Here is a 24,205-nt window from a genome sequence, read left to right as displayed (position 1 = left end):
AAATGCAGCATAAAACCTCCTGTGAACTCTGTTTGTTGTTTGTGTGCGATCGCTGGATGTTGTGCTTGCTTTTGTTAAAAGCAAGAGGGGAACCCTGCCAGAATGTCATTATGTGACACAGTTTGTGAAGACAGACTTGAGAAACTCAGACAATCAGCCCCAGAAAGACATTTTATATCTGCATGGGAGTTCTTTCTATCACAGTCAGACACTGCATGGGAGCTTTTCAGATAGTCTTTTCTCTCACTTTTGGGATCAATAACTAACACAGTTGAAATTTGGAACTTATGTTGGCAGGACCCAAAGCTAAATGAGTCTAGAAACCAGAATGCTTGGGAATACAGTGTTTACTAAAAACATGCCTACCCAATTATATGCAACTAGCAATCAGCTTTATCCAGTAGCATCAGACAAGGTTAACTGTTTATTATGTTCATAATATTAAGTGCCAGAATCTCCCACTATTTGCATTTAATAGTACTTTACTCCATAATCAGTCTCACTGAGTTACCTGTGAAGTAAGGTGCTTCTCAAAGTAATGAAGGATTTGGCCCTAAATATCTTTTGCAGGGGAGACTGGTAGAGGCAGAAGAATATGGTGGTATAAGTATAGACTGATACAGTGAAAGCATCACATTTGGTAATCACAAAACAGAATGAAATTCTAATAGTCCACAGCAGCTGTATTTCTTCAATCAAAATCTTTAAATAGATTGTTTAAACCAGCTGGCTACTCTGACTGAATTGTCTTGGGATTAGATATCTTTCCCTAGAGAACTCACAACTTGGAGGTCATTTTTGAAAATCAGCCCTAGATCTCCTATGTACCTATAGATATAAAATGAGAATAGACACAATAATATCTGGTTAATGTGTTAGGAAAAGTGATAGGGGGCCATTTAGGGAACTGGAGTAACAATCTGTCTGGAGATTGGTCCTGCCTTGAGCAGGGGGTTGGACTAGATGACCTCCTGAGATCCCTTCCAACCATAATAGTCTATGATTCTATGTGAATTATCTTCATATTCATCGTACTGAAGATAGGGTGAACTGAGCTGCTGCTAGAACTGTTATGGTATTGCTGCATAACTTTGAGTTGCTGTATTTCCCCCCAGAGAGAGCTGCAATTCACTAGTTTGCAAAATGATTTCTATATAGACAATCAACTAATAAAGTTGTGCAACAAGAAAGAAAAAAACCCAGTAATTAACCTTTGAGAACAAATAGGATGAAGGTAAGTTTTACCGCGGATCACTATTGAATAATGGTTAGAAATAAGTGTCTTGAAACTGGAAACAACTGGCAAATGTGTTTTGTCCCTCATTATGGCATGATAGTATGGCATAAACGTTTACAAACATTTTGTACATATGCTGTTGTGTCCTGGGATCCTGATTGCCTTTTTGTCACTTTTCATATTGTAGGATACAATTTAAGGTATTCATCATATGGGTAGCATACACTCTTTGCTGATATCTAGCACCAAAAGCTAACTACTCTTGTCAATCATGCCAATGCTAAAGGCCAGCTTTTAAAAAATATATAGGTACCTTCAGCCTGGTCAACACTAGAAAATTGTCAGTTTAACTGTTACTCAAGGGGTGAAAAATCTACACCCCTGAGTGGCCTAGTTAAGTTGACCTAACTCCCAGTGTGGATAATGTTAGGTTGACAGAAAAATTCTTCTGCCAACCTATTACTTATGGGAGAACCCCTCCAACGGGCACAGGTAGTGTCTATGCTGATGCACCACAGCAGCAGGTATACAATTGTGCTGCTGTAGCATTTCAAGTGTAGACAAGTGTCACGGAGTCCCTGGGCGATGCTCTGGAACTGCTCCCCATCAAGCCAGTCAGGACTTTGGGGAGCCTCCTCTCCCTTGGAGCAGACTTGTTCAGGGCAAGAAGCTCACACGTCTTCACCTCCTGGGTCTCTCCTTGGAGCATTCAGCATCCTCTGCCCCTCCGTGCGCTTCCCACAGCGAGTCCACCCAGGCGGGGTCCTGAGGAAGCCACAGGGTCCTGCGCCCCCACTTTGCAGTCAGACGTGACTCTCAGCCAGCCAGTAAAACAGAGGTTTATTCGATGACAGGAACAGGGTCTAAAACAGAGCTTGTAGGTACAGCAAATCGGACCCCTCAGCCGGGTCCATTCTGGGGGGCAGTGAGCCAGACCCCGCACGCCTGCACTTCACTCCTCGACCCCAGCCAGCTCCAGACTAACCACCTCTCCTCTCTGCTCAGCTCCTTTCCCAGGCCAGGAGGTCACCTGATCCCTTTGTCTCCAATACCTTCAGCTGGCACCTTTGCAGAGGAGGGGCCCAGGCCATCAGTTGATAGGAGACAGAGTGTCAGGCATTTAGGTGCACTGGCCCTTTGCTCTGCCAGATACTTAAGAACTGCCTAGGGGACACTGAGGCACCAACACAGTATTCAGAGAAAACATTAAGAACATTCCCAGTTCGTCACAACAAGCCTTAAGAATGCAAATAGGAGCCTAGTGAGACTTTTGAAAAGTGCATTGGCAAGTTAGGTTCCCGTCTCCCATTAATTTGAAGGGTACTTGGGGAAAATTCCACTAAGTGCCTATCTGTGACTCCAGGTGCCTAAATACCTTTGAAAACTTGGCCCTAAGACAGAGGTGGGGAAACTATGGCCTGGGGGCCACATCTGGCACGCGGGACCCTCCAGCCTGGCCCCTGAGCTCCTGGCCCAGGAGGCTAGCCCCCGACCCCTCCCTTGCTGTTCCCCCTCCCCCACAGCCTCAGCTTGCTCGCTCTGCTGCTGATGCAATGCTCTGGGCATCTGGGCTGCGAGCTGCTGGGGCAGTGCAGCTGCAGAGCCCAGCCTGACCCAGTACTCTGTGCTGCACAGTGCACGGCTGGATCCTAACGCCGCCAGCCACCGGTGCTCCAGGCAGCACGGTAAGAAGGCAGGGAGTGTGGGGGGGGTTGGATAGAGGGCAGGGGAGTTTGGGTGGTGGTGGTCGGGGACAGGGGTGTGGATAGGGGTTGGGGCGGTCAAAGGGCGGGGAACAGGGGGGTTGAATGGAGGCAGGGGTCCCCAGGGGCAGTCAGGAAGGCGAGGATGAGTTGGATGGGGCGGCAGGGGACAGCCAGGGGTGGGGGTTCCGGAGGCAGTCAGGGGATGGAGAAGGGGTAGTTGGATGGGGCAAGGGTCCTGGGTGGGCAGTGAGGAATGAGAGGAAGGGTTGGATGGGGCAGTTGGGGGAAGGAGTTCTGGGGGCAGTCAGGGGACAGGGAGCAGGGGTGGTTGGATGGGGCAGGGGTTCCAGGGGGGCAGTCAGGAAGAAGAGAAGGGTTTGGATGGGGTGGCAGGGGTCAGAGGACAGGGAACAGGGAGGGTGGATGGGGCAGGAGTCCTGGGGAGGCTGGGGCAGTCAGGAATGAGAAGAGGGGTTGGATGGGGTGGCAGGGGGAAGTCAGGGGTGGGGGGTCCAGGGCAGTCAGGGGACAGAGAGCGGGAGGGTGGATGGGGCAGGAGTCCTGGTGGTGCTGTCAGGGGCGAGAAGCAGGAGGGGTGGATAGGGTGCGGGGGTCAGGCCACGCCTGGCTGTTTGGGGAGGTACAGCCTCCAATAACTGCCCCTCCATACAATTTCAGAAACCCAATTTGGCCCTCAGACCAAAGAGTTTGCCCACCTCTGCCCAAAGAGCTTGTCTACATTAGGGATTTTGGTTACACTGGTGCAAACTCCCATATTCAGACTGGAATAAGTCACACCAGCATGCCTTCAGTGTATAGCTGTATCAGTGTAGCTGCATGAATGGAAAAAAATCCCTGACCTAGACAAGCCATCAGACAGGGCCAGTGCAACCCATTAGATGACCAAGGGAGTCGCCTAAGGCGCCAGCATTTGGGGGGCGGCATTTTGGGTCCTTTAGCGGTGACAGCAGCGGCTGGATCTTCGGCTGCCTCGATCATCATCGGCATTTAGGCGGAGGGAGCTGGGGCAGGGGGGCATGGGGAGGGCTGCCTGCAGCAAGTAACGGGGGGCACACAGGGGAATCGGTCCGTGCCCCAGATCACCTCTGCTCCGCCTCCTCCTCTGAGCACACCTGCTCTGCTCCTCTCCCTCCCAGGCTTGCTGTGCCAAACAGCTGATTGGCACCACAAACCTGGGAGGCGAGAGAAGTGGAGCGGCGATGGCGTGCTCGAGGAGGAAGCGGAGCAGAGGTGAGGTGGGGCGGGGAGCTGCCTCATGGGTTACCGGGCCGGAGGGGGCTGCCATGGAGGGGGGAGGCACTTCTAGGTGCGGGGGTAGCTGCCACGGGGGGGCACCTTAGGGTGGAGGAGAGGGCGGAGAGCTGCCACAGGGCTCGGGGGGTGGGGCGCAAGGTGGAAGTTTCGCTAGGGCGCGAAATTTCCTTGCACCCGCCCTGCCATCAGAGGTTCTGAGAGAGCACCCTGTGAGAATATGGCCCACCTTAATGCATGTCAGAGCTTCTCCAGATGCTTCTCAATGTTGATATGTGGCAATTGTGTTGAATACATCAAGGAACCTCTCAAGAGACTTGTCCTGTGATGGCTAGGTGCAATGGCATATTGTTCTGGTGTCATAGTATAGCTCATGGTGGCCTTTGTTTCATGTCAATGACTTAAAGTATCTGGGTTAGATTTTTTTTTTGGGTAGGCTCATGGGCTTTAGCCTAAAAATCCAAATACCTCCCCAAAATTGAAAGCGATAGCAAGATGTTGTACATATATCCCCATACAAAAAACTGGAATAATCCGGTGTAAAAAAACAAGTTATTGGCTGATTTATACTACCATAGATTATATCAGCTCAGTGGGAGGAAAATGTTAACACTTCATTTTCCATTTCTCCTTTCATCTTAGTCCTGTAAACATGAAATGCTTTATTATAGTCAAGAATTGTACTTGCCAGACAGATGTTAAAGTTAATGATGCTATTGTAGGTGAAACTCAACAGCTACTTCCTGTGGTGTTGGGACATATTGCATGGCTATGCAACTGCTAACTATTCTGAGCATGTGTGAGTACTAGTAATACTCTGGTTTCTCTTCAGATCGTATAAATCTTTCGCCTTTTACTAAAGATTTCCTGCCAGGCACTCTTATGTCTTTGCTCTATCTTGCATCTCTTGGTGATGGTGACGCTCCTCAGGAAGCGATGGCATGTTTGTGTCAGGGAGCAAAGGACAAGTCACTGAAGATTATAGGATGCTATTAGTTGGGTGTCACTGGCATTTCAGTTTAGTAACCTATGCCAGATGTGAGACCTTGGAAGTGTAGAAACTTCAAAAGACTACTATATTGAGATTAGCCAGACACTATGGGCCCAAGGAATATTCATAAACTTTCATAGGTGTGTGTATGTGTGTGTGTGTGTGTGTATATATATATATATATATATATATATATATATATATATAATGTATGTCTGTGTTCTGTGCCCTTGGGCAGTAGGAATTGTATTTGAGCTCCATGGCAGGGGAGGATGTCTGAGCTTTTCCAGGAGCCAAAATCAGAGGAGGGGGTAATTACTGCAGATCCTGGCTTCAAGAGGCTCAAGAGATAAAGAACCTTTGGGTCAGCCTGAACTGACTCGGAAACCTTATTGGATTCTCAAACTAATATGCAATTAACTCAAACAAAACATGGTTAGAAGTGTTTGAAGGGCTGAAAATCTGCAAGGGTCTCAATGGGGAATATGGGAGGCACCTAGTATGTATGGCATGCATGTAGACTCTTTGTTGTTTTATTTGATGTTCTCTCACTAATGCTTTTGTTCCTAAAACACAAATACTGTGCTTTGCGAAAGCAGGTTGGTCACTGGTCAACACAGTTATTGTTCCTGAGAGAGTGTGAACCACAGGTATTGGACTACGGTCAGACCTGTGGGGATAGTCACAGTGGATTTGCAGACCTAACTCCCCAATCTGGAGGGAGAGGGTTGTGGGTCCCCACCCACACAGAGGTAACATCTAGAGGCCTGAGATCTAAGAGACACCCTTAAGCAGACCAAGGGAGTGGCAGGAGGGCAGTTAACTCTGGATCTGGGACATAACCCATTTTAGGTGACAGGTGCTGTGAATTTAATGTTCTCAGCTTTATCTAAAGTGGATGCTTTTCTTCCAATTGCAGCAGCACATGCCAAAATATTTTAATGAGAGTTCAGGAATGGAAAGCATGTTGTAGCTCAGGGCTGGAAATGCTGAGCAGAGAATCCCACTTCCCTGTCTTTCATGAGGGCTGTTTCTACTCAGGACTATCACTCTTCCCTTTAAGAGTACTTAAATATAAGACAGATTAAGATAATTTTGTTTTGTAAGATTGGGGGGAAAATATGCATCAGAGATAATTTGGTGCCTGGCCAGAAACCTAATTTGGCATTTTATTCCGCTTCCTGATTGGCAGTGCTGGTGTAACTGTGATACTAGGGACTGAGAAATATGAAGTAGAGAATAGGATGTTCTTATCAGTGCAGAACTGCTTGTTTCTTTGGCTGTGAATACATGAAACAACATTCAGGCTAATACCGCACAGCAGTGCTTTCCAGTTGCTACAGCCTAAATTCCAGTAGCATGATTCCTCAGATATTCTGTGGTCTTGGCATGTGCTTCCTTGAAACATTATTTTGTGTGTAATATCCACTTATATTGCATGTCGTATGGTCAGTAAAGATGTTCAAGGCCTTGCACATCCTCAATATGACTGAACTCTATTTTCCTTGCTGGAATACCAGCTTGTTTCCTACCTGAAGGCTTTGATCTTTTTACTAAATAATAATAAAAATGGTAACTTACTACGTCTGTGTTGCTTTTGGTTTTCCTTCTTCTCTCACTCTTTCTCCACTGCATCACTCATGTATTTTTCAGCATCTGGATTCCCTAGTCTTTTACAGTGTGCTAGATCCTCATTGCACTTAAAGAACACCCACTACACTGGGTGGGGGAGTAAGGAAGCAGCCAGGAGATGATCATAGGGGACAGAGTGAGATTTGGGTCCCATCCCATTTTTTTTAAATACATTCTCTCTCTTCTCCCCTCCCTCCTCCCACCCCCTCTTAAAATTCATCTCTCTCTTCTTAGGCAATGCTCTCTCCTTCTTTCCTCTTTCTCGCTCAGACTGTCCTTTCTCTCCATCAACTTCTCTTTCTGTAAATTGTGTTGTTTTTTTTTTCTCCCAGGCCAGTGCCGCCTCCTGTTGGAACCTGCAGTGAGGTAGTACTTGTGTGCTTATGACATCAGTCCATTGTTTTGGAAATAACTCTGAAGTCAGAGTCTTGTATTAGAACATCAGTGTCAGAGCACTAAGCAGAGATGATAGGTTGTGAGGAAGGACGCCCTGGCTTAAAGATAAATCGGGTCTGATTTTCACAATTGCTGAGCATCCAAATTTCCAGATGAAGTCAATGGGGGCTACAGGTGCTCAGCATTTTTGAAAATCAGATTAGACTATCATTGGTAATTATCAAGTATGGGGCCAAATTCTCAGGAGGGATTGCTGTCAAAGGAGAAAAGCTGCAGGATTTTATCCATGGTAATCAAATATATGCAATCTGTCACAGTTCAGGGCAACTGCAAAACACTGACTTAATTTCTCTTCAGAGACAGATAATAGTGTAATTATTGCAGATATAACTCATCACCCAGCTCTTTCTAAGCAAGCACATTTTATTCCTAAGGTAAAAGCATTACAGAGAAAACATGAAAAGCAACAAAAGAACCCCCACACATGCTAATAAGCTTATCAGAGTGCATCCCAACTCTCTCATGGGCTCTGGCAGGTGCCGTCTTTTAATACCCCAGTCTAACAGACTCCTTGTGGTTACAAGTTCATCAGAACTTCAGCTCAGAACAAGCACCCAGTCTTATGAAGCCCCAGTAGGACGAGTCCTTCCAATACTCCCTTAAAGATGGGGGCCATCTGTTGACCAAAGGTCCTGTCCATTTGCTGGAGCAGGAAGAAGGCCCTGAGGCAGGTTAAATCCCAAGATTTTATTCAGTTTGAAATAGTGTGTGTGTGTGTGTGTGTGTGTGTGTGTGTGTGTGTGTGTGTGTTTCTTTCCGGGGGGTGACTTCACAGGGTTGATAATGGAGGAAGTACATTAGCATCCCTCATCCCTATTAGAGAATGTATATACAATACCACAGCAACGCATACACAGTTGCATTTTAATATAATGTACCCCAAAGATGTTAACCCTAATTCAGTAAGATTTACCTTAATTTAATAAAATTTAGCTTAATTTCATAAGGTTTGTTCAGGATATTGTCAGTGTGTCACACACTCCATCTACCTTTCAGTCGCTTTTAACTTTTCAGTGAGAAATATGTAAAGGTTTTCTTCGGTGTCATAAACCTTCCAAATTTCACAAGGAGAATATCTCTTGCCATGCCTTCCAGTGCATACTAATTCTGTTTGTGGCCTCAGGATTTGAGTAATGGCTTAATACCTGGACTTTACTTGATTAAAACATTTCACACATGAGCTTATTTCCAGCAAGATGTAATATATTAGCAGCATTGTTCTGCTCATACTATCTCTTGACAATATGTTCTCTGTGCCTCATTTGTTATACACCTAGGATTTAGGCAGGCATTTTAAAGATATCAGACACATTACCAAAAACAAGTTCATCCAGCCTGACTTTGGCTCCACTGAGTTCTGTAGATCCTGTTCAGATTTGGCCAGTCTGATAGACCTTCCATATGAACATGACTCCTGCTTTTTTTAAAGCTAGGGCTTGACTCTGGAAAGGGCCAAGAATCCTCTGTGAGGTTCTCCATTTCAAGGCAGTGCTCTCAGCCTTGCTCCCAGCTGGAGTTATACCATTGACGTCAGTGGGAGCAGAGCCAGGCCGATGGGAGATGAAGTGCTTGGCATCTTGTATCACTGGATAAAGAGAATGACCAACCCCCGACCTCTCAGATTACGGTGACATTGACAGGGTACTCTAGGGGAGCTTATTGCTGCCAGTGCTGTTCCTTTTTGGTGGATAAAAAGAAAAGACGGGCTCTTGAGTGCTGTCCAATTTTTCATGAGCATTAAGGGTCCCTCCAAGTGCCTTCTCAAATATTTTGAAATAAGAAAGAAAATGGTAAAAGAGCCTGGACCTGCTATGTTACAAATGGTTTGTCTCACCGTGGATCTCCCATTGCTCAGGAACGTCAAGGTGGGATAGCTTATACATGTCCCCATGATCCGGGCTGTGTCTGAAGACACACACTAGCCCACAGAGAGTAGTCTCAGGAAGACAGAGAAAATACAAAGTTATTCAGACATTGAGAATAAAATCAAAGGATATACCAACAAGTTGTAGAAATCTAACTTGAATTTAGTCTCACACCTAAATGAGCTACAACAATTAAATTGACTCTCATCGTCACAGTCTATTATAGACTCTGAAGAACATGCACACCACTTCAGAGGGTAAGAGCCAAATGTCACCTTTCAGCAGGTGTTTCTAGTCCATCTGCCATGCAGGGCAGAAAGCTTGGGTTTCAAGTTACTGTTGGACAGACATAGGAATATAATATACAGATTTTGTAGACAATGCTGATTTCAAATGTGGAAGCATGAACAGCCTCCCATATTTGGATATCTGGATACATGTGAAATGTACAAATTGGTCACTTACGTGCCTCAGTGAACATCCAAAGAGAGGGTTTGGATGGTTTCAGACACCCAGGTTTCCAAATTGGAGTTCCCAATTATTCTAAGAACCTTCAGATTTTAATTTTAATTAGGCTTGCAAAAAATTTCCAGTCTGTTACACCAGAGTGCTGGAGAGCCCAGGAACTTCACTGCAGAATGCATGGGGCTTTGATCTTGTGCAGGAAAAAGAAACAGTCAGTAGGTAGACATTGCTCTTTCTGGGAAGTGAGAGCGGGCAACTTGTAGCAGGTCCACGTGGAGGAAAAACTAGCAATCACCCAGGCCATTCAGAACTGTACAAGACAACACTATTAATAATGCATTTCAGAATACTGGGGATTCCATTATGCCAACTGACTATTCACATAGGGTCAAATTCTATTACCTTTATTTAAGCTGAATAGCACTCACGATGATTCTGTCACTTTCACTCTCTGTGAGTGGCCCTGTTAATTTAGCATTATTTTACATAATTTATTTTTGATATTGAGATGTAAAAAGGAACCTCCAAGATATTGACCTCCATGCATAATTTCTGATTTTTCACCAGTGTATAGATCAGAAAAAGGGGCTCTGTCCCTTTCTATAATAAAGCTGTGGAGAACTTGCAAAATTTTAATTCAAAAGTTCGGTCTGTGTTAAGCCCAAAATGACTGATCTTCTTTAGATTTAAGTAAGGTGAATAATATTTAGACTGTTATCTATCTCATGCATTTCAAAGACAAAGTTCATTAGATATCAGAAGAAGGGAAATCTTTTGTACCTTTCCTTTTGAAAGCAATACTATAGAAGTTTTTCATTTAAGTGGAAAAAGGTGCTCTTTGTAAGGTCACGTATTACTTTTTTAACTACCCTTTCAAAAATATATGTGCAATTGATTTACATAGTCTGGAAAATGAGTCTAATTAGTACTGCTTCTTTAAAGTGTAAAGTTAGCCTAGAGTTACAATATTAGCTGAAAATGATTCATCATGACTTTTAATTATTTTATGACCACTAAACTATTGCTCTCATAAACTTTAAGGTCAGAAGATACCATCAGAATCATCTAGTCTGACCTGCACATAGTAGGCCACAGGACCTCACCCATCAACTCCTGCAATAGACCCCTTATCTCTGGCTGAGTAACCGAAGTCTTTAAATCAGGATTTAAAGACTTCAGGTTCCAGAGAATCCATTATGTTGTTAATATTTCCACATTTTTTGAGAACCTTTCTTCTACATTTTGGGCTGTTACTGTCTCCTGTTGAAATCTTTCCTCTGACTTCAACATCAGACTTAGAGAACTAGATCTTCAGCTGGTATAATTTGGCATTGCTTCATCAATTTCCCATTCCCATCCCAAAACATCTATAAAGGAATACATAAATAGACCATCAGTAGTCTCAGTTTGGCCAAATAGATCTCTGTATACTTACCGTTGGTGTTTTTTGGTCAGTGTGGTGTGGAGCATGCTGTGATCATACTTGGGGTTGAGGTGGGATGACAGGCCAGAGACAATCTTGTTTCCATTTCCACCTCTCCCTGGAAGGACTGGGGCACGGGTTAGTCATGGAGCAGGAAATCCTTGCTTCTCTCACTCAAAGGATCCAGGGAGGTGAACACCAGTGCAAACAAAGAGGGAGAAGAAAGAAATTGCAATGGAAACACATAAATATTTCAGGTCACAGACTGAATTAACCCCTGCTAGGAAATAACTGCCTTTGACCTACAACAAGGGAATGCCCCTTTTACAGGAACTCAGTGTTATTCAATGGAATTTGCCTTGCAGGGCAGACAACCCACAGCTGAACTTGTGGTTCTTTAAAATCCCAGCCCAGGCACCTGCTTATCCTCTCAGTTGTTGCTGCCTCAAGTGAGCAAAACCCATGCTGTGGGCTGATATAGGCCACAGCCCTACCTCTTCCTTCTCAGGAAAAAAATTACATAAAATATTAGTTGAAAAAAATAGTATTATTGAAAGAATGTATCATATTATTATTAGATTATTTGTCCAGTTCTAGTGTGTATCCTCTGACTACTCTCACACATTTATACTCACGCTGGAGATCTAGGCATCAATTCATCTTACAGAGGAAATGCCTCCATTTTTGTGAATTTATGCTATCTTGAAATTTGAAATACATATTTATCACACAGAGTGGTAAAATAGTCTCATTCAAAGCTCTGTTTGCTTTTTTCCCTTTATTCTCCATCCCATGACTGTCAGCTACTTATAACAACTTGCTTTGTATGAAGAAGAACTTTTAACTCTTCTCCCCTCACCCTTTTTCCTGGGGTCTGCTAGCTTAGATCAGATCTTCTCATTCCTTTACTGTGTACCTTTGATGTTCAGCAACAAGGGTAGTTGCTATGACAGCCAAAAACTCCGCCCAGCTCAGAAAATGATATTTTGAGCGGGTGTTTCTCTGCTTACAAATGTACATCTGACACAAGAGACAAGATGAGGCAAGTGTGATCAAAATAACCCAAATCTAAGCCTCTTTCAATCCCTTTTAGTCTTTGCATTTTTCAAAGCTTTATATGGTTCATTGTTTTGGGGGGTTTGCATTGTTCAAAGGGGACATTTCACAATGGAGCAAACCTGGAAGAAACCTTTGTATATAATAATAAATTAACTTGGACAATAATTTTTTGTATTCCCATTGCCATTATTGGACCAGAACCTGAATAGGAATCTCAGAAGTTGGAAAAGGGGGAAAGGATCATTCTGTCCTTCATTTTAGACTAAGTCTGCCCTACAGCTGGGGGTATAATTTCCAGCAAGAGAGCTAGCATACTACAAATAGCTGAGAAGCTGTGGCTACACAGGTGGTGGCAAAAACTAGTTGTTTTGAGTACAATTCCATTTGACCCCTTGGGAATATACCTGGGTGGCTAGCCTGCTCATATAGCTGCAGCTACCCTCCTATTTTAGCATCCTGGCTTGATTAGAGTGGGTATCTCTACCCAAACTGGAAATAATGCCCTCAGCTGCAGTGCAGCCATACCCTCAGTGAGGATTTCCCTCTACAGTACGTTTCTAGTGTATTGCTCAGGGTATGTCTACACTACAGGATAATTTCGAATTAACTTAAACCGGTTTTATTAAACAGATATTATAAAGTCGATTGCATGCGTCCACACTCGGCACATTAATTCGGCGGTGTGCGTCCATGGTCCGAGGCTAGCATCGATTTCCGAAGCGTTGCACTGTGGGTAGCTATCACTATAACTATCTGGCCAATAACTTCTATTTGCGGCCACAGTAACTCTAAATCGATATGTTAATATCGATTTTAGCGTTACTCCTCTCGTTGGGGAGGAGTACAGAAATCGATTTTAAGAGCCCTTTAAATCGATTCAAAGTGCATTGTAGTGTGGACGGGTACAGCATTAAATCGATTTAACGCTGTTAAAATCGGTTTAACAGCGTAGTGTGGACCAGGGCTCAGTCTCATTTTTAAAGACTCAGGCAAAAGGAGAGAAGTTTAGATGCTTTTTGTGGCTACAAAATCTCTCTAAACAACTTTGTCTTCTAAGAATTTGCTTATTATAAAAAATTCTTTGGTGAATGATTTATACCATGGCAGCTTGTTCACCATGACAATTGCTTGGAGTTCTTGTTATCTGTAATTTGCTATTTGTGCTATGTGTTTGGTCACCTATTCAAGCTCCCTGATTGGAGGACATCCAAACCCATGTGCGAAATGGCTGTGCAAATACTCTGGCAAATAAATTATTGCATGATTATTTGCATCACACTTCCATATGAATGGTAATAGAAAGTAAATAAAAGGAGTTCTGAATGCAATTGCAGTGAATACATAATTTAATTTGCATCAGTGTTCTTGAATATTTCCTACAGTTTTTTTTCAGCTCTTACCATAGGTGTTTTTCAGCATCCCTGCTCTACAGGTATCTCTCCCTTACTCCAAGACTGTGAGATTGGAATTAGTATTAGTTGTCATCTTCCCAAGACAAACCTCCTTTAATTATTTTATATCCATGTTTTTTAATCCCAACAAATAAAGGCCCCACATAATATAAGGCAAACTGGACCTAAATTTGATTGTCATATTTCCTGGATTCTCTGGCAATCTGGTGCAACAGACTGGAAATTCTGCAGAAGTTTCATTTAAAATACAGCTTTTCAAATAATTAAATATTTAAATGTGCAATACAATTAGGAGAGTAGCTGCTGTGTTATGTGTGTGTTAGTTAATTTTATGCTATCCCGTATTATCAGCGTACTGAAGAAGTTTGTATAGATGATAAATTGCCATACTGTGGAAGTCAAACCTGGAGTTTTTTGGCAGCTGGGATGGAAGAAGCTGGGGCTTTTGGCACCTGCAGAGGAGTGGGAGGAAGTTTGGGATTGTAGGATAAGTGCGTTAGAGATTCCTGGTGAAACAGATAACTATGCTGACATTTAAATTGTCACCTCTGGATTTCAGACTTAACCCAGAGAAGTGAATGGGAGAGTTTACATCTCTCAGAGGTGTCTTCAAACTCAGGCTGAGATTACTACCTCAGCTGGATCTGGTTCACATTTTCAAAGATTTTCTTTTCCCCCAACCATAATGATGTTACAAAAAAACTTAAATTTTGGAGCACACAGCTTGCAGCAAAGGGTGGATTTTGGAACAAATTCTGCAACTATGGAATTGCAGAAGGGCTCTGACTATAGGGCTCTGTATTCTCACTAGTGGTCACAGTTTCTCCCAATTTATTACCACCACTGAATTTCATTAACATGCTGATTACTCCTCTTACAGATCTTTTAATGAAGACATTAAATAAACCCAGTCCCTGCAATGAGCCACTAGTCACCTCCCCTTACCTTGAAACACTGTCATTTATTATTACCCTTTCTTTGCAGTCTTTTAGCAAATTTTTAATCCACATGACCTTGTTTTTATGTAAGACAATTTGAATGATCTTTTCAGTTAAGATTTTGTGAGGCACAGCACTGGATGCTTCATTAATATCCAAATCCGTTAACTCCTGCCCATAATCCACTAATTCTGTCCAAAAAAAAGCAGGCTGATCAAAAAAGATTTGTTCTTGTAAACCCATGTGGCTTAGTGCTGAGTTTTCTCAGGCTTCTTACCTTTACCCCCAGCTTTAAGCCTTTTGAGGGGGCAGGTGGATCTCCCGTGTGAGTTATTCTATTCCCTTTTTGTAGCTCAGTAAAGGGAAGGTTTCCAGTTTTCATTGGGCTTTCTTCTTACTCATGAGGCCCTGTTTGAGGAAGGAGAATAATATTTCAATTCAGCATTGTAAAAGCACCTACTGGCAAGTGATTCAATGAATATCAGTGAGTGTTAGTTATAAAGGACAACTGTACATTATGGGTCATTGGAACAGATCCCTGGCTGGCTAGCACTAAAGGAAAGCATTTTTAAAGCTAAAAGGACATCAGTTCTGAACCTTTTCAGAAAAGGGAAACTTACATTACTGCTTATCCTATTGTGTTTCTGTTTGTACTGAGTGACACACATGGTAACCCTTTGTTATTGGCTATAACTTTTTATGTACAGCAACAACTTAAATAAAATATTTTGGGAAAACATAATTAAAGTATTGAATTTTAAGTAGTAATTAAAGGCAATGGCCATGATTTTCAAAAGTGACCAATGATTTGGGGCTCCTCCAGTTAATGGGGGCCCAATATGAAATACCTTAAAAGGGCTTAATTTTCAGTAAGTACTGAGCACTCGTCCAACCACACTCTGAAAATCAGGCCCTTTGAAGTGTCTCAAATGGACACCCACAAACTGATGAATCCAGAATCATTAGCTACTCATGAAAATCTTGTTCAACATGTCTGAGAAAAAGAATTCCTAGAGCTAGTGTAAAAAAACTCACGCTTCCGCGGAATTGCATACCATAGATAAGCAACATTATTCACTCCTACCTCTATAAAAGTAGAAAGGGAATAAAAAGCTCGAAATAAAGCTCTCATAAATGGCTCCTTTGTTAGCACAGAGTGTGTAGGAGCTTCTCTAATACAGGGGATCTCTATCGCTTGAATAGTATTGTACAGCACAATGAAAGATTCATGCAAAACATAGTCTGAATCTCTCTAAATACTGCATTATGCAGTTTGTTGTTAGAAACTGTGCCCCTTGGTATTTCATTTGTAGGACATATTGTTCCATAAACCACGTTAGCCTTTAAATTGTTGCGCTTTCTAGGGGAGGAAATTAAATAGTAGTGCAGCTTTCATTCCCATGAGCATTTGCCAGAAATATATAAGTGGCTCCCAGTCTCAAAACAGAACCATACTAAAGTATTTTTGACAGAGACCAGGAAAGAGAGGACTTCAAAACAGGGTTTTCTAAAATGCCTACATATACCCAAAACAGAAGGGGGGACTTTGACTTGGGAAGCACTCCAGCACATATTGCACTCTATGTTGGTGTATTAATTTTTGTCACTTTGCTAAGAAGTTACTGAATTTAAATCTTCTAATTAACTCCTGTTCCACTATAAACATCTTGATGGCTATATATACATCTCTTAAAATGACAAAATATCTAGCTTTATCACTGTGGTTGCTTAGTCATATCTTTTAACTGTTTGTTAACTATAAGGGGTGCTGAATTTGGAGTAACATGCACAAAAATCCAGAGGTAAATTCAGAAATGGAACTGTGTCTAGGAGAGATTAATTCACCTACAATATGCATCTGAGATGAAGTCATCTGTAAGCATCCTAAAGAAATATAACCCAGTGGAATATTGATTGAAAATACATTAAACCACTGAAATATGGGATAGAGACATTTCATCAACAGAATACTATCGTTATCGGAACAAACCTTGGAGTCAGCAAACAGTTACCTACTGAAGCATTGTCTCAGAGTGAATAACTTCCTCTGATGATAGTACTCTTACATGGGGTGAGGGATGTCATACTCGTGTATATACTGGGGGTGAAGGTAGTAGAATAAAGAGAGAATCGTCCATGTTAAAAATCCAAATGGCACAGAATCCAAGAAATACTCCTGTGAGTCTTTTTTTAAAAACAAAAAAAGGAAGGGGTAAGATAACAGCAGCCTTTCACAGGGATTGCAGAAATAACTACAGCTACTGTACTTAAAAGAGCAGTGAGTGACTAAAGATAAGTAATTGTTGGGCTGTGTGCTTTAAGGACTGTGTTCCTGTGTTTGAAAAGTCTGTGTGGGGGCTGAGTGAACAGCAGAAATTGTTACCTACTCTTGATAACTAAAGAGGGAGGGGAGAGTTGTGACAGCCATAAAGGCCTGTGACTAAAGAAATGGTGCAAAGAGCAAACAGACAAACTGGGGAGTTCAGAAGGAGATGTGAGACGAAGAAGTGCCTGGATGTATACGAGTTGCATCAGAGGTGAAGAGATTCTTAGAGGTAAAAATGTCAGTGGGATACAGAATGGTCACCAAAGGATGAAGTGCAGTTCTATGTGTGTAGAGGTGATTGGAAAATAAGTTTTCTCCCTGCCAAAAATGTAGACTTTTGGCAAAAAAAAAAAAAAAAAAAATCAAACCCAGAAAATTTTCAGCCCAAAACTTTGAGTCAGAAATGCTGCTATGGTGCTTTAAGTAGTTTGGTGCCCAAATTCACCTCTATGTGCCAGGTTCCACGGCCAAACTGCATCTTCTATGATGTACATTTTGCGGACCCATTGTGGTGCATCGTGTGAGATACAGTTCAGCTGGGGAGTCTGCCCTATAGAAGAGAATGGGACATGAGGCGACCAAACTACAGCTCCCATGAGTTACTGCAGTTGCCATTTTGAATAGAAACTTTTTGATGTTCAGGTGTGTGTGGCTTTGCAATGAAAAGTCAAAATTTTATATGGCAAGCAGACATTTTTCATGCAAAAAAAAATTTCAGTCAAAAACCCAATTTTCTGATGAAAAATGGATTTGGTAGAAAATATCTGTCCTACATATGTTCTGTTTCTCTTCCTGAACAAAGAGCAGGATGGCTATGTGTGTGTGATGCACAATCTGGCTTCCTTCAAGCAAGAGAAGATGGAAGAGTTGAAAGAATGATTGAAGTCACATTGAGAAACCATGGAAGCTAAACGGCCTCCTGAACCAAGGAGCCATCAGAGACACTGCAAGCTGAGTCCATGCAAGGGATAGTTATGGAGGTAACAGAATGAAGTTAGAAAAGTTTACCAACTAGGGAGTGTAACAAAAAGAGAAGAGGGGAGACAGCAATGAAGCATTGCAACTTTGTTGACAACAGATATTCTTCCTTTTAGGAATAAGTAAACTGAGAACCAGACAAAAATGAACAGTAGCCTGATTAATGACCAAGAATCAAGTAATAAAAAGGAGCCTTCACAAAGAAATAGGCAGCAACATTCCTGATTGGTAACTCCATAGTGAAGAACCAGGACAAACAGGACCCAGGATTGTACGCTTCCTCCCTGGATGCCAAAAGTGATGATGTGACAAGAAGGTGTAGTGTTTCTTAAATGAGTGCTGAGGAATTTCCACAAATTGTTGCCATTGTGAGACCGAGAACAGCACAATTCAGTTAAATCAAAGATGAGTTCAGGAAGCTGGGAAGGCTGGCTTGATGTATATTAATTTTTCCTAGATCCTTCCAATACCAAGAGTGTGTGAAAATAGGGGATGACTGATACTAGAGACAAGCTGATGTTATAGAGAAGAGGGTCTTGTATTCTTGGATCATTGGAATGCCTTCAATAATGAGAGGAGACTCAAACAACAGATTCCTCTTAAGCAAAAGTATAGGACATGTTTTAAACTAGTCTGGAAATTGGATGAGGTATTATTTTTGCCCACTCCAAACAACATGACATAGTAAAGTTACAGGTTGAGTTTTCCTGAAACAGAAAGTAAAGACTATGGAAGGAGTCTGTGAAAGAGGGAAGAAGAACTTGAAGTGATATTCAGCACAGGAAAACATAATGAACTGGGGTTTTAATGAGTTGGTGAGATTTTCACAAATGGAATGACAATTAAACAAGTACACTCTATTCAGAGAGACAAAAAGCAAAGACGAAGTGGGAGGGTGGTGTGATCTGTCAAAGGTTTATAATATGTTCTGCTAGCAAGATAAAAGTGTGGTTGTAGAAGAAGTGTGGTAGTGAAATTCTTGGATAAGAGTATAAGGAACGAAGGGAGTGGAGGAGATAAATTTCAAGGAACATCTAACTCAGATTGCTAGGGCTTGAGAAGAATGAAAATAAAGCTTTCCAGAACTGTCAGGATTCCCAAAGCCACACTATACTCATGGCACTTCTTAGCTATCTAAATATCTGAGTAACAAATGCAGCCAAATGTGTCACTGGCCGTTTCCTAAATTACACCGAATATAGGAATGGCTATTTTAGGTCTAAACAATGATCCATTTAGCCAGTACCCTGTCTTTTGGCAGTTGCCAGTGCCAGATGCTTCAGAGGGAATGAACAGAACAGGGCACTTATCAACTGATCCATCCACTGTCATCGAGTCCCAGCTTCTGGCAGTCAGAGGTTTAGGGACACCCAGAGCATGGGGTTGCATCCCTGCCCATCTTGGCTAATAGCCATTGATGGACCTATGTCCATGAATGTATCTAATTCTTGTTTGAATCGAGTTATACTTTTGGCCTTCACAACATCCCCTGGCAATGAGTTTCACTTTGACTTGTGATATTCCAAGAGGTACTTCTGTATGTTTGTTTTAAACCTGATGCCTATTAATTTCATTGGTGCTCCCTGGTTCATGTGAAGGGATAAATAACACTTTTTCACTTTCTCCACATCATTCATGATTTATAGACATCTATCATATCCCCCCACCCCCTGTCACCTCTTTCCTTAACTGAACAATCCCAATTTTTTTAATGTCTCTTCATGTGGAAGCTGTTCCATACCCTTAATCATGTTTGTTGCCCTTCTCTGTACAAGGTATATAGTGGTATTATCATATTTTCTGTCTTTTTATCTATCCTTTTCCTAATGGTTCCTAATATTGTTAACTTTTTTGAGTGCCGCTGCGCATTGAGTGGATATTCTCAAAGAACTAACCACAATGACTCCAAGATCTTTCTTGAATTTTAACAGCTAATTTAGACTCCATCATTTTGTATGTATAGTTGGGATTATGTTTTCCAATGTGCATTATTTTGCATTTATCAACATCAAATTTCATCTGCCATTTTGTTGCCTAGTCACCCAGTTTTGTGAGATCCTTCTGTAAGCCTTTGCAGTCAGCTTTTGAATTTAATTATCCTGAGTAATTTTGTATCATCTTCAAACTTTGCCACCTCATCTTTTACCCCTTTTCCCAGATCATTTATGAATATGCTGAACAGCATTGGTCCCAGTACAGATTCTTGGGAGATGCCACTATTAATCTCTCTCCACTGTGAAAACTCACCATTTATTCCTACGCTTTTGTTTCCTTCTTTTAACCAGTTACTGATCCACGAGAGGACCTTCCCTCTTATCCCATGACTGCTTACTTTGCTTAAGAGCCTTTGGTAAAGGATCTTGTCAAAGGCTTTCTGAAAGTCCAAGTACACTGTATCAACTGGATCATCTTTGTCCACATGCTTGTTGACATCCTCAAAGAATTCTAGTAGACTGGTGTGGAATGATTTCCCTTTATATAAGATATGCTCACTCTTCCCCAACATATGGTCTTCAATTACGTGTCTGATAATTTTGTTCTTTACTATAGTTTCAACCAATTTGCCTGGTACTGAAGTTAGGCTTACTGGACTGTAAATTGCCAGGATCACCTCTGAAGCCTTTTTTAAAAAACAGATTTTACATTTAGCTACCCTCCAGTCTTCTGGTACAGAGGCTGATTTAAGCGATAGTTTCCATGCCACAGTTAGTAGTTCTGCAATTTCACATTTGAGTTCCTTCAGAACTCTTTGGTGAATACCATCTGGTCCTGATGACTTATTACTGTTGATCAATTTGCAGACAACGTTACTATTGTTATTTGTATTGCAGTAGCAATTAGGAGACCCAGTCATGGACAAAGACCCCTGTTGTGCTAGGCATTGTACAAACACAGAATGAAAAGACTGTCCCTTCTAACACGGCAGCTGCAGCCACAACCAGAGAGAGTCACTCCTCCAGTAGTAGAAAGCATGGTCTTAGGGTTAAGGCAGTTGACTGACTTGGCAGATCTGGGTTCAATTCCTGGCTTTACCACAAGCTTCTTGTGTGGCCCTGAGCAAGTCATTTAATCTTTATATGGCCTGGTTCCCAATTTGTAGAATGAGGAGTATCAATACACTACCTTTCTGTCTTGCACATATATAGATTTTAAGGTCTTTGGGGCAGAGGCTTTCTCTTACTATATGTATGTGTAGTGCATAATGGGATTCCATTTTCAGTTGGGGCCTCTGTGTGTTACCATAATACACAGGGTAAGTAATAAAAACGACATCAAATGTTGGAACATCAGTGGGCTTATTTCTAATGCATGGAGCTTAATTCTGATCTCACTTATGCCAGTGTAAACCAGGAATGATTAAAATCTGTGGAGTTTTAACTAATGCGGGGTAAGGATTAACCCCCCTGTGATTTGTGCCTTGTGGTCTCTTTCTGTTAAAGTGATTCACTGAAGACAGTGCACCAATATATTGCATCACACATTATTTGTATATCTGTGAAGCACACGATGAGCATTGTTGGCATTTAATAACAACATTAGAAAATAACTGAAAATAGAGTGCAGGGACTATACAAGAGTGATGGCAGTATGGCTAGAATACTGGAGATGTGTTGCAAAAGTCTATCTTTTAGTTTTCAGTTCTTCTTCCCTTTTGTTTGTTTATAAATAGCCAGAGTTCTCTTGTTTCCCATTCAGTTTGCATAAATATTTCCCAGCAGAAAGTAATAAGGAACTGCGCAATCAAACGCAATGACACACCTGCTATTAGCAAGACATTTCCTTTCATTACAGCGTAGAAGTTGGATAAGTAACGGTAGCTTGTGTCAGTTTATTCCTTTCACGTTCATTGTACCCAGCAGGATTCCTAAAGATGTGTTCTCTTGATACGTATACATTTTCTTTTAACATCTGTTATGTTTGTTTTTAATGCCATCATTTCCAGTATCAGATCCTTAGAGCAAAAGATAGCACTGGTGCCAACTTATCTTTGCCTCATGCCACAGGAATTGCTTTACATGGATAAATACGGCCACTGCTGAATGGGATATTTAAAATATCTAGCAGCATTTTCTTTACAGGAAAGGCCAAAATCCAATCCACAGTACTATATTTGAAACTCCTGTGCAATGCTTCAGAAACAAAAGTGCCAGGGAAAAATTACCCAAAAAGTGACGGAAAATGGGTTTTTAATATTTAGCAATTATAAGGCCTTCTGTGTGTTAATCTGATAGCATTTTGTAAAGTCTTGTTATGCTCGATTGGGAAACGTCAGAGCAGGTGACTTTCCCAAGGCCTCAGAGGAAGTCAATATCAGAGACAGGGACGGCGCTTCCATTTAGGCGACTTAGGCGGTTGCCTAGGGCACCAGGATTTGGGAGGGTGGCATTTTGCAGCCCTCGGTGGCAATTCGGCGGCGGGGAGTCCTTCCGCGCTCCGGGTCTTTGGAGGCAATTCTGTGACGCATCCTTCGCTCGCTCCGGGACCCGTCACTGAAGTGCCCCGAAGACTGGGAGCGCGGAAGGACCCCCCTCGCTGCAGAATTGCCTTCTACCGAGAATGCGGAAGGACCCCTGCCTAGGGCACCAAAAACCCTGGTGCCGCTCCTGATCAGAAACAGGACTATGACTTAAAAGTCACTCACTCGTTCTTTGTCCTTTGCAGAGAGCCTGTTTGTTCTCTTTCCATGAATCTGGCTACTTCTACAGGTCTCTTATTCTTGGCAAATCTCTCATCAGGCTCCCTGCACTAGTCGAGGCACTTCCTCTGTTGCTGGGCTTCTCACTGAGCATGAAATTCACCCTAGTACACAGTGATAACTCAAGGCCTATGTACCAATTAAGGGGTGAATAGTGCACCCCTTCTGTTTTCCTTGAAACTCCTGGCTCCTATAACCTCTGCTCACATGTTTGACACTGCAGAACTTTCCAATATCTCAGCTACTTGCCAACACTTTTCACTAACACTTTTCATCCAGTACTTACTGGCATGCTAGTTGTGAATTTTGGTAGTGCCAGCTTTATGTGTGATGCAGATAAGGTGTGATGAAACTGTCCACTCCATGAAAAATGAAAAGCCCACTGAAGTCTATGGGAGTCATTGTACCAGGCCCATAGGCCCCAATTCTATATTTTGGATATCACAATTAGCCTTATATGTTTGAGCCTTTACAACTTCAATCAATAGAGACTTATTTTATTCATGGTGATACTGCAAATTGTGGGCTCACAGTTAATTTGAAGAGGATTCTTAACATGTTTTAGGAAGCGTTTGTGACTTACCATGTTGGATACCAGATTTGTTGCTCAGGCTATTGGGTCTCATTAAGAGTGAGTCAGTGCAGTGGACCATCATATGTCTCAGATGTCTATTTTCCCAGTAGAGTTTGTACTTTGATATCTTACCACTGCAGAGGCCTGAGATAAAGTAACAGGTCTCCTCATGATCTGTCATCTTTCCTTGGGTTTCTAAAAATAGTCATTAAGTAATTGGACATGATTTAAAAGACTGGCCAAGATTTTCAAAAGTCACTAGTGATTCTGGAGAGTTGAGTTATTGTTTGCCCAGCTTGACACTCCTTAAAGAGGGCCTGATTTTCAGAAAATGCTGAACAGCCATCTTCTGAAAAAACAGGCTCCTTTAAAGATGTCTTAAATTGGATAGCCCAAAAAATTAGGCACCCAAAATCACAAGTTTCACTTTGGAAAATCCTGGCACCTGGTATTTCTTACTCGCATATTAGGTTCTAAGTTCTAGGCAACTGAATTTGCATTATATGTTGTAGATAAAGTGTAAAGGCTTAATCAAATTCCTAATGCTCAGGCAATGCAAATCTGCTGTGCTGTAGACTTAACTCCATCACAAAACGTAGTTTTATATATATGATTGAGATGTCAGAAAGAGGGAGAAGAATTATAGGTTAAAAATCTTCAGTGCCAAGTTGGGGGGGGCAGGGGTATTTTTTTTAATATATTAAATAAAAAAGAGATTTTGGGGTCCATATTTCTTTCACCAATATAATTTAACCAACAACGTCAGAAGCCGGTGAGTTAATTTTTATTTGACATATCAAATAAATATTTTAATATATTTTTAATATTGCAGTTACTTCTATGTCTTTGTTTCCTACTGTGGATAAATGTGTTTCCATACGCCAGATACCCTGGGAAATCTCAATGAATAGAAATTGTGAATGAAAATGACCCCCTCCCCCCCAAAAATAAAGTTACTACATTTTAAATAAATAAGCTCAGGCTTGCAGCCACATTACAACAATGCACAGAAATCATAAAATAGTTCAGTCAACTCAATAGTTCTTGAAGTGTGTGTGTGTGTGTGTGTGTTAGGACTAAATTCTCCACATAAAGGAAAAAACAAAGAAAATGGAATGTATTAAAAATGATCAAAACACTTCTTTTTCCTTCATAGACCAGTGGGAGAAAAATAA

The 24,205-nt window shown here is 41.9% G+C and overlaps 1 protein-coding gene and 1 pseudogene across 1 annotated transcript in view; both read left to right on the top strand.

Annotated features, from left to right (window-relative positions):
* The window catches only part of SNCA (synuclein alpha), a 97,165-nt gene that overhangs the window by 44,170 nt on the left and 28,790 nt on the right, over positions 1-24,205 (top strand). The gene's annotated exons all lie outside the window — the stretch shown is intronic.
* Positions 5,028-5,134, top strand: LOC127048543 (uncharacterized; annotated as a pseudogene).

The sequence above is a fragment of the Gopherus flavomarginatus genome, chromosome 3 (genome assembly GCF_025201925.1).
Source record: "Gopherus flavomarginatus isolate rGopFla2 chromosome 3, rGopFla2.mat.asm, whole genome shotgun sequence".
Classification (NCBI taxonomy): Eukaryota; Metazoa; Chordata; order Testudines; family Testudinidae; genus Gopherus; species Gopherus flavomarginatus.
The sequence above is the reverse complement of the archived record's forward strand: the minus strand, read 5'-3'. Positions and strand labels throughout refer to the sequence as shown.